The sequence below is a fragment of the Amphiura filiformis genome, chromosome 2 (assembly GCF_039555335.1).
Source record: "Amphiura filiformis chromosome 2, Afil_fr2py, whole genome shotgun sequence".
In the NCBI taxonomy this organism is placed as follows: Eukaryota; Metazoa; Echinodermata; class Ophiuroidea; order Amphilepidida; family Amphiuridae; genus Amphiura; species Amphiura filiformis.
This window is the reverse complement of record NC_092629.1, coordinates 34123843-34134125: the sequence shown is the minus strand read 5'-3', so window position 1 is coordinate 34134125 and position 10283 is coordinate 34123843.

Genomic DNA, 10283 nt, shown 5'->3' with positions numbered 1-10283 from the left:
ACCTGATCCAGGGTTGCCAAACCTACAATTTGGTAGCCCAATTGGGTGGCTTTTGAAGATTTTCCCCGCAACTTCCGGTAGTTTCCTGTCCCACCGAAACCAATGATTTAGAGAAAATAAGGTGATTTAAAAAAAAATTATTTGACCCACAATCTCAACACACAAATGATCCTAAAGAGCACCTGTGTAGCATTCACAACTCAGTGGCAAAATTTGCAGATAGGATTGCCACTATCGTGGTCAATCAAGCTTTCATGGTCATTCTGTTACACGGAATATAAATGCCTCAAAACTTTTTGTGTTGAAGCCTATGGCTGGCATGCAGAGCATTAAGGTACAATTCAGATACAAATAGAGAGCTCCCTCCTCTGAAATTCCCAATAAGAATTTATTGTCCAATGCCTGTATTTGCTGGTGGGATATTTATGGGAAGGCACTTTTAGTTGTGTCTAAAAATCCAGTTACTCTAAGGGAGTCCATATGCACCGTTACCGTTAGGCGAATCTTTACGGCATTTGCGCGCGGACCATGGAGGGCAAAATCATTTGTTTTTGAGGGTTAAATACTTCGCTATATGTTTACTGTATATTTCAGCACTGTTCAATGGCCAACCAAAATGGTCGGCGGGCCGGATCTGGCCCTTGAGGTGCATAAGAACCCCGCATTTCTTATGATAATAATTATATAGTTATTGTGTCATTTTGCAAAGTACTGTTGATAAAACAACATAATAAATTGTCATTCTATATGAACTCAAAATTTGGCAATCAGATTCTTTTGGTGATATGTCTCCATGGGGCTATTCAAATTAAAATCCCCATGTGGAAGATTTTGAAAGTATGCTCCACAGGGGGAGTAAGGTTTTCAAATGCGATGAACACACTTTAACAGTTCCATTTGAATGCACCCTCTGAGAAAGATTCAACCTGATTTTCAACAGAGGGAGAGTGAGTTTCAAATAGAATTGGTTAATGTGCTTATTCCATTTGAAATTAATACTCCCCATTCAGAAGATATTTCCAAAATCTTCCACAGAGGGAGTATGAATTTCAAATGGAATGAATATATTAAGCAGTTCCATTTGAATTTCATACACCCTCTGATGTTCAATCTGAATCTTCCACAAAGCGAGAGAGAGAGTATGTGTGTGTGTTTCAAAGAGATTTGATTAATGTGCTGATTACATTTGAAATTCATACTCCCCCTGTGAAAGATATTTCCAAAATCTTCCACAGGGAGTATGAATTTCAAATGGAATGAATGCATTAAGCAGTTCCATTTGAATTTCATACACCCTCTGAGATTCAACCTGAATCTTTCACAGAGGGAGAGTGAGTTTCAAAGAGATTTGGTTAATATGCTCATTACATTTGAAATTAATACTCTCCCTGTGGAAGATAGGCCTATTTCCAAAATCTTCTACAGAAAGTGACAATAAAAAGTTTACCACCCGTTAAGCCAGTATTCTAAATACAAAACAAAAACAAAACGCAATTATTTAGAGTGCGCTACACACAGGCACAAGCCCAGAAGTTGATCCATAACTTAAGCCTCAGCAAACTTCACAGGTTGTCGCAGACCACTACGGCCAACATCATTCCGTTAATTATTTAACAACACTATAGTCCAGTGGTTCTCAAAGTGTGGGTCGCATTCGTTCATTTAAAAAAGGGTTGCAAGCAAAACCCTTTCGAAAGAAAATCACGAAGCTAGCAGTAAAGAACAAATATGCTTAACGCGGCTGTGTACTCTAGACATTGTTTCTTTCGCAAAATTGAGTTTTTTTGATATGTTTGTACTTTGTTATGTTTTTATAAATACAAGGAATGAAAATCCAGATTTGTAAACTCCAACTGCAATATTTTAAGGATTTTATTTCACTATTCCACTCGTGTTTGAAATTGAAAAGGAAAGAAAATCTTTGTTGTACCAGCAGGATACACGCGCGCAACAACGCATCGCGTTGCGTATCGCGCAATTTGTTAACGCACAAATACGCTACCTATACGCAACGCTTATCTGCATGCGCGGCGCATCTTATGGAAACACCACGGAAGCACTGATTTCACAAAACCTAGTGGTCAAATGGCTCCGTTTTAGCTGATAAAATGTGGGTTTTTTAAGTTCTTTCCCCGATTTAAATATCAAGTTATGAATGGATTTCGCTCAAACTTCTCAAGGGGCTGTGGATTTACCCGATGTTCACGTAATATAAGGTACAAAAACGAAAACTGCCGCATTCTCCTGTTAGATTCGATGAAAGTGCAAAATGTGACCACTTTAAACTTCAACGGCCATTATTTCAATGTTCATTTTCTCGGTAAAATGACGATTTAGGTACACGATAACTCAATAAATACAGCATCTATAGGTAAGCAAATATGATCATCGTAAAAAGCACGATCGACTCAAGAAACGGTTTTCTCATTTTTTTATATTTTGGTCTATTTCCGATTTTAGGCATAATTTTGTGCAAATAGGCATTTGTGAATTTTAAAAGTTCAATTTGATGCCTTATATGGTCAATATCTCAAAAAATAAGGCCAATATCAAAAAAAGAAAAAAAACTGTTTTTGGAATGGAGCCTCAAGATTGAGCTAAAAACAAAATAAAATATTTTGGAAAAAGTGTTTTTTTGTTATGATGTACCTAACAAATATTGCCAAAAACTCTCTTTTTTGTGATTTTCTTCATAATTGTTGTTTTTACCCCAAATCTGTATTTATATTAAGATTTATTGATGTCTTGCCTTCATAAAAATGTATACTTTTATATGTCTTGTGTGAATAATTACAAAGTTATTGCACTTTTACTACATGCATGTCTGAGAGTACACAGCTGCCTTAAATTGTTGCTATCAGCAGCAGATAGAAAATGCTTAAATTGTGATTAGCAGTAGATAGCAATATGCTTAATTGTTGCTATCAGCAGTAGATAGCAATATGCTTAATTGTTGCTATCAGCAGTAGATAGGAAAATGCTTGAATTGTTGCTATCAGCAGTAGATAGGAAAAATGCCTAAATTGTTGCTATCAGCAGTATATAACAAAATGCTTAAATTTCCGATATCAGCAGTAGATAGCAATGTGCTTAATTGTTGTTATCAGTAGAAAATAAACTGCATAAATTGTTGCGATCAACAGTGGATAGCAAAAATACTTAAATTGTTGCTATCAGCAGTAGATAGCTAAAATGCTAAAATTGTTGCTATCAGCAGAAGATAAAAAGAAATGCATTGTTGCTATCAGCAGTAGATAACAAAATACTTAAATTGTTGCTAATGTGCTCAATTGTTGCTATCTGCAGTAGATAACAAAATACTTTAATTGTTGCTATCAGCAGTAGATAACAAATGCTTAAATTGTTGCTATCAGCAGTAGATAACAAAAATGCTAAAATTGTTGCTATCAGCAGTAGATAACAAAAATGCTAAAATTGATGCTATCAGCAGTAGATAACAAAAAAGCTAAAATTGTTGCTATCAGCAGTAGATAAAAAAAATGCTAAAATTGTTGCTATCAGCAGTAGATAACAAATGCTTAAATTGTTGCTATCAGCAGTAGATAGCAATATGCTTAATTGTTGCTATCAGCAGTATATGACAAATATGCTTAAATTGTTGCTATCAGCAGTAGATAACAAATGCTTAAATTGTTGCTATCAGCAGTAGATAGCAATATGCTTAATTGTTGCTATCAGCAGTAGATAACAATATGCTTAATTGTTGCTATCAGCAGTAGATAGCAATATGCTTAATTGTTGCTATCAGCAGTAGATAGCAATATGCTTAATTGTTGCTATCAGCAGTAGATAACAAAAATGCTAACATTGTTGCTATCTGCAGTAGATAACAAATGCTTAAATTGTTGCTATCAGGTCGCATGTCATAAGTTGGGTATGCAAAAAAGGGTGGACGGATTACACTTTTCTGAAAATTGCGATACAAATTTGATTGGCTTTCCGTAACCCCATATCCTACAGCAGTGACTGATACCTCATTTTAAGCCTAATTTTATACTCTTTCAGTCTACTGAAGCATAAAATTATACATCATTCAGTAAAAAAATCACATCAGTTGAAATGAAAATGCCAGGGGTGGAGGAGCAGGCGGATGTGGAGCAGGCGGATGCGGGAGTGTGCAATAGGGCCTATGTGAAAATTCACATGTCAGCATATCAATACTACTGGTTACTTTTTCATATCTAGTGAGGGTATGATGTATTGACAGCTCTGAATGTTGAATTTGTACAACTAAAACAATTACTGGCTACTTAAGGAGGTACTACACCCCCTGATAAATTTTGTGACTAATTTTGCATTTTTCTCAAATAAGTAACTACACACTGGTAACAAAAGTTATGTATATTATATAGGGGCACGGAATCCAATTACTTCACTGAAATTTCAGTGATTCAAGACAAGGGGTTCATTATATGTTAAGAAATGAGGTACATTCTAGCGGTACCTCTTTTCTTATCATAAATAACGTACCGCTTGTCTTGAGTCACTGACATTCCAGTGTAGTAACTGGATTCCTTACCCCTATAATATACATAACTTTTGTTACTGTGTGATATTATTTTTGAGAAAATGCAAAAATATTCACAAATTTATCAAGGGGTGTAGTACCACCTTAAAGGGTTATATGTTCCATTTTTTTAAATTTTTAATGAAACCATAGTTGAATTTCAGTATTTTTAGCAATGTGCTAATGTACATTTCTCTTCTTGATATTCATTTCCTCAATAATAGAATAACCATCTCGCTAATTACTCGTAAAAAGGTCATTGACCTCCACAACGTAATTAACATACGTACAATTAGTTTAAATAGTTCATTTCAAGCATTATTGTATTGAGAACATATCCTCCAAATCTGATGACATTCTTGCATAAAATAAACATTTTACAGTCATTTTTGTAATTGAGGTCCGATTTGAGAAAAATGCATTTGAAAATTGAGATTTACTTAGACGCCTGTGTATTAATTAATTAGTAATTAAGCATTATCTCAAAAATTGAGCATGTGCTAAGGTTAAAAGTGGTGGTAATTGTTAGAGGTTGTCAATATATACAACATATCAAAAAATACATTTTTTGTCATTTTTAACCATGTAATGGAAATTGTACCCAACTTATGACATGCGACCATCAGCAGTAGATAAAAATGTTTAAATTGTTGATATCAGCAGTAGACAACAAAAATGCTAAAATTGTTGCTATCAGCAGTAGATAACAAAAATGCTAAAATTGTTGCTATCAGCAGTCGATAACAAAAATGCTAAAATTGATGCTATCAGCAGTAGATAACAAAAAAGCTAAAATTGTTGCTATCAGCAGTAGATAAAAAAAATGCTAAAATTGTTGCTATCAGCAGTAGATAACAAATGCTTAAATTGTTGCTATCAGCAGTAGATAGCAATATGCTTAATTGTTGCTATCAGCAGTATATAACAAATATGCTTAAATTGTTGCTATCAGCAGTAGATAGCAAATGCTTAATTGTTGCTATCAGCAGTAGATAACAAAAATGCTAAAATTGTTGCTATCTGCAGTAGATAACAAATGCTTAAATTGTTGCTATCAGCAGTAGATAAAAATGCTTAAATTGTTGATATCAGCAGAAGATAACAAAAATGCTTAAATTGTTGCTATCAGCAGTAGATAAAAAAATGCTTAAATTGTTGCTATCAGCAGTAGATAAATGCTTAAATTGTTGAAATTATTGCTATCAGCAGTAGATAGTAATATGCTTAATTGTTGCTATCAGCAGTAGATAACAAATGCTTAAATTGTTGCTATCAGCAGTAGATAACAAAATGCTTAAATTGTTGCTATCAGCAGTAGATAACAAAAATGCTAAAATTGTTGCTATCAGCAGTAGATAAAAAGAAATGCATTGCTGCTATCAGCAGTAGATAGCAATATGCCTAAATTGTTACTATCAGCTATGTACTGAAGACAGCAACAATTTAAGCATTTTCAATCTACTGCTGATAGCAAAAATTCAAGCATTTTTGCTATCTGCTGCTGATAGAAAAAATTCAAGCATTTTTGCTATCTGCTGCTGATAGAAAAAATTCAAGCATTTTTGCTATCTGCTGCTGATAGAAAAAATTCAAGCATTTTTGCTATCTGCTGCTGATAGAAAAAATTCAAGCATTTTTGCTATCTGCTGCTGATAGAAAAAATTCAAGCATTTTTGCTATCTGCTGCTGATAGAAAAAATTCAAGCATTTTGCTATCTGCTGCTGATAGAAAAAATTCAAGCATTTTGCTATCGCCCGAAAAACACCATGTTTGGGACCAATATTGTAAAATTGCAAAATGTTGCAATATATTATTGGCTATTCAATTTTTCACCATCATTTGCGCTAAAATAGTCTGAAATGGAAATACAAATGTCTTGTACTAAAATTGGAACGAAATATGCTCGTCCCTCTGAATTTTAGTGCTTCCGCCGCCACTGTCGTTTATACGTAAACCAATACTTCGCGACTTGAGTGTGTGTACGTGCCTTCATCACGGTGATTTTGCATGGGGACTCCAAATTTTGGCCTGGCCCAGGCCCCCCAGAATGGTAAATCCAGCTTCGATTCCGCCTACTTCAAAATTTGCCTCGACTTACCAACTCAAGTATATAGGAGGCCCCGTGACCCCCTTCTGCACGTCAGTGAACCTGAGTTATGCCCACATAATATCTGCCTATGCCAGTTCAGACATGTTACAAAAATTAGGGCGGGAAGCTAATTCCATCCAAAATTGCGCTAATCAATTTTTCTGTGATACAAAATATGATCTAATTATATTAACCGCATGTTGATTGGCGATTACATATTAGGGGCGGTTCGACATTCAGCATTTACACAAAAAGAAACCATTTCTCCAATTTTCCATAATTGTTTTTGATTTATGACGTGTGAGGACGAGTGCGGCGCCTTTATGTATCTTTTTAAAACCAGATATCTGACATTGATTTGAAATCGAACTTGAAACAGACTATTGAAGGCTAGAACCAATTGTTGCGGTTAAGAAATTTTGTATGATTGGTAACGATTTTTATTTACATCGAGAAATCGAGTTCAACTTTTACGTACGTGTTTAAACACGATAAGATCGGAAAGATGCGAAGAGTTTCATCAAACTAGATGTTGTGCAAGTAGGCCTATATATTTTTAATATCCTGTATCTTCTCTGCAAGGATAAATCCTGGAATGAACACAGTGCAAGGAACACAGGCGCATACCGAACTTCGGTAACCGGGGCCCCAATTTCTTGGTGAGCTAAGAAATGATCATGAAACATGTGAATATAACATATTGAAGCTTAAATGGAACAAATTCGTTTGCTTTTTATGAGATTAATTTCGTCAAAATCACATGCACACAGACGTTCTTTTCTTTTTTTCTCCAATATCTCTTCTCTTTTTTTATACCCGGGGCGCGCGCCCGTTTAAAAAGGACTGTAGGCTATATGCTACTGGAACAACTGTTGCCAAACAAACTATATCGAGTCAAGAACAAACAAACAAACAAACAAACAAAAACGAAAAATAATAATTAGTTACGAAAAATGCATATAAGCATGTATGTGTATATATACGTGGTGTGAACCAGAGAACAATCTACAAGAAAGACATACATTAATTTAGCAATTCCTTAAACGATCTTGTAATTTGTGATTTTTTTTTTCAAACCTGATTTTTTGGCGTAATGTTTACACGCGTCCCTTCTTACACTAAATGGAATTTGCCCAAGTTGTTGTATTTGTAGGTGACATAAAGTCATAATTATGACTTTAAGTCCGCATATAGAACCGTGTTAAATGGCCAAAACAGCCAGTGGGGTTTCTTTCACTTTATATCTTGATATTTCAATATTAAATGGACAGAAACCATCCCCGGCAGTTTAATACTAATAATATCATTTCAGCATTTGGGGTAAAGAATAGCAAAATTAAAATTGGATGAAAATATATATATGGTTTTAACAACACATCAAACCATAACGATGAACTTGAAACTGAATAATTATGATATAATACCATAGAATTTACTAACAATATTTAATATTCAATGTTAATGTTCTGTCCCAAATTCTAATCAATAAGTTTGGGTACAAAAGTCTTTCAAAAGTAGGCTTTTCCAAAATCAAATTCGTTGTTCTGTGGAGCACCGGAGAACGGAAAGCTTGCGTTGCTGGCGTGGTTGCTTTGCGCATTGATTTATTGTGTATATGGTCCTGTGTCACAACCTGGGGTACCTTTGTGTTACATAGTAAAAAAATGAAATGGTTCAAACATTTTACCTACACATCTCATTTGAAGTGGTTTATCCTTCTGAGCATTTTGACACCTTTTTTATGGAAATTGGTTAAAAAATGAGAGAGTGCGGGCAAAAACAATCACAAAGTAGGGAGGATGAAACCCCAACTCTTTTTTCCACATTTACAATCATTCTGAGCAAGTATTGGTCTTTTAAATGAACTTCTGTATTTATTTACTTGGTTTAGATGTCTGGGAGTTCATTTAGACATTTTTTTTACTAGATTCAAATTTTTAAAGGGGGTTTTAAATCAAATTTACAATATGAATCCCTCCCCTAATCCTCCTCCCCCTAATCCTCAGCCACCCTTGGCACATTTCATGCCAAACGTCATAAGAAAATAATTGAAAAATATTTTTAAACAGGATAAAAACATGAGTAATATAGAATAAATTAGCCCCAATTTAAGACCTAATTGAATCTTCTAAGTGAAGAAATACTCGAGAGACAGTGTTTTGAAATCCAAACTGCACATCAAAATGTAACAAAGCCACCTTTTTGGGTACCCCAGTATATGGCACAGGATCATATACGAATCCAATTTCACGCATTCCTACACCTCAATAGCCGCCATAACTGGGTCCCCCTTTGGCATATTCCCCCTAAAATGTGAAATGATGTGGCTTTGACGGGGATATTAAACTGCATTCTATCACCAGTGTTACACGTAGACAAAAGATTGATGAAAGTTTACAACAGAATACAATTCAACATCGATTTTTAAGCGGATTTAATCCACCCAATTGGGCAGTAACAACACCAGTTTTGTGCAGACGGGACCCAGTAATGGCCGACTGAATTCTGACCATCATTTGGCTCGTTGGATTCGTCGACATATCAAAACCGATTGAGCAATACAACTCAAAATTTGGGAAAAAATGTTTTTAATGATAGGCCTCAATGTAAGATTAAAAAAATGAACATGAAAAATCGGAACACGCGCCCTTCTTGAATTTGCGAGTTACCCATGATTGCAATTGCATCGTTTGCATGTATTTTATTTAAGCTGTCCGAAGGAAATAAAATACATGCAAACGATGCAATTGCAATCATGGGTAACTCGTAAATTCAAGAAGAGCGCGTGGTCCGATTTTTCATGTTCAGTTTTTTATCTTACATTGAGGCCTACCATTAAAAACATTTTTAACCAAATTTTGAGTTGTATTGCTCGAGCGGTTTTGATATGAGAAGCAAAAACGTGTACAACAATGCCCATAAGTACATACACACCTCCGGTATGGTAACCACAATTCACCACAATTTTGTTCACACCATTTAATCGAAAAATATCTCGGGCGTTACATTTTACTGGGGTAAATGAGAAAAATATGAGCTTTCGTCTGATACCAAAATCTCAGTTTTGATAAAGAAAACTTGGAGATGAGGACCTTTCAATGTGGGAATCAATTGAAATTTTGGAAATAAGCTTTTTTCGTGGTTATCTATCTTAACCATGCCTATAAAAGAGGGTGCTAAAATCACGAAACGCCCCTTGAGCTGATGTGTACTGATTTCCAATATTTTCTGTACAAAGAATACAAGACCGTACATGTTATAAAATATTAATTAAGATGCTTGGCTTATCGTCCAAAACTGGATGTTCAACAATAAAGTAATCACGTTACGCCGCAGACACATACCAAATCCTTTTACAGCCGTATTAAAATTACATTACAAATACCAACAGCTCCACTGTGAAAAGGAAAAAAAACATGAAATTAATCACACTGATGGGAATTTACTGAAAGGTTTGAAGACGACTTACTAAAGCATTTGGACTAACAAAGTAAATTATTTTATGTTTCACAAAAGAATTCTCAGACAAGTTTAGATTTTGCGTGATTTGATATGATAGTATTTGACAGCATTCCAATGCGTTAACATGGTTACACTGAACAAGAATGGTCATGAAAGCGAAAAAAGAAAAACATGATTCATCATCACACCGTCCGCGAAATTTG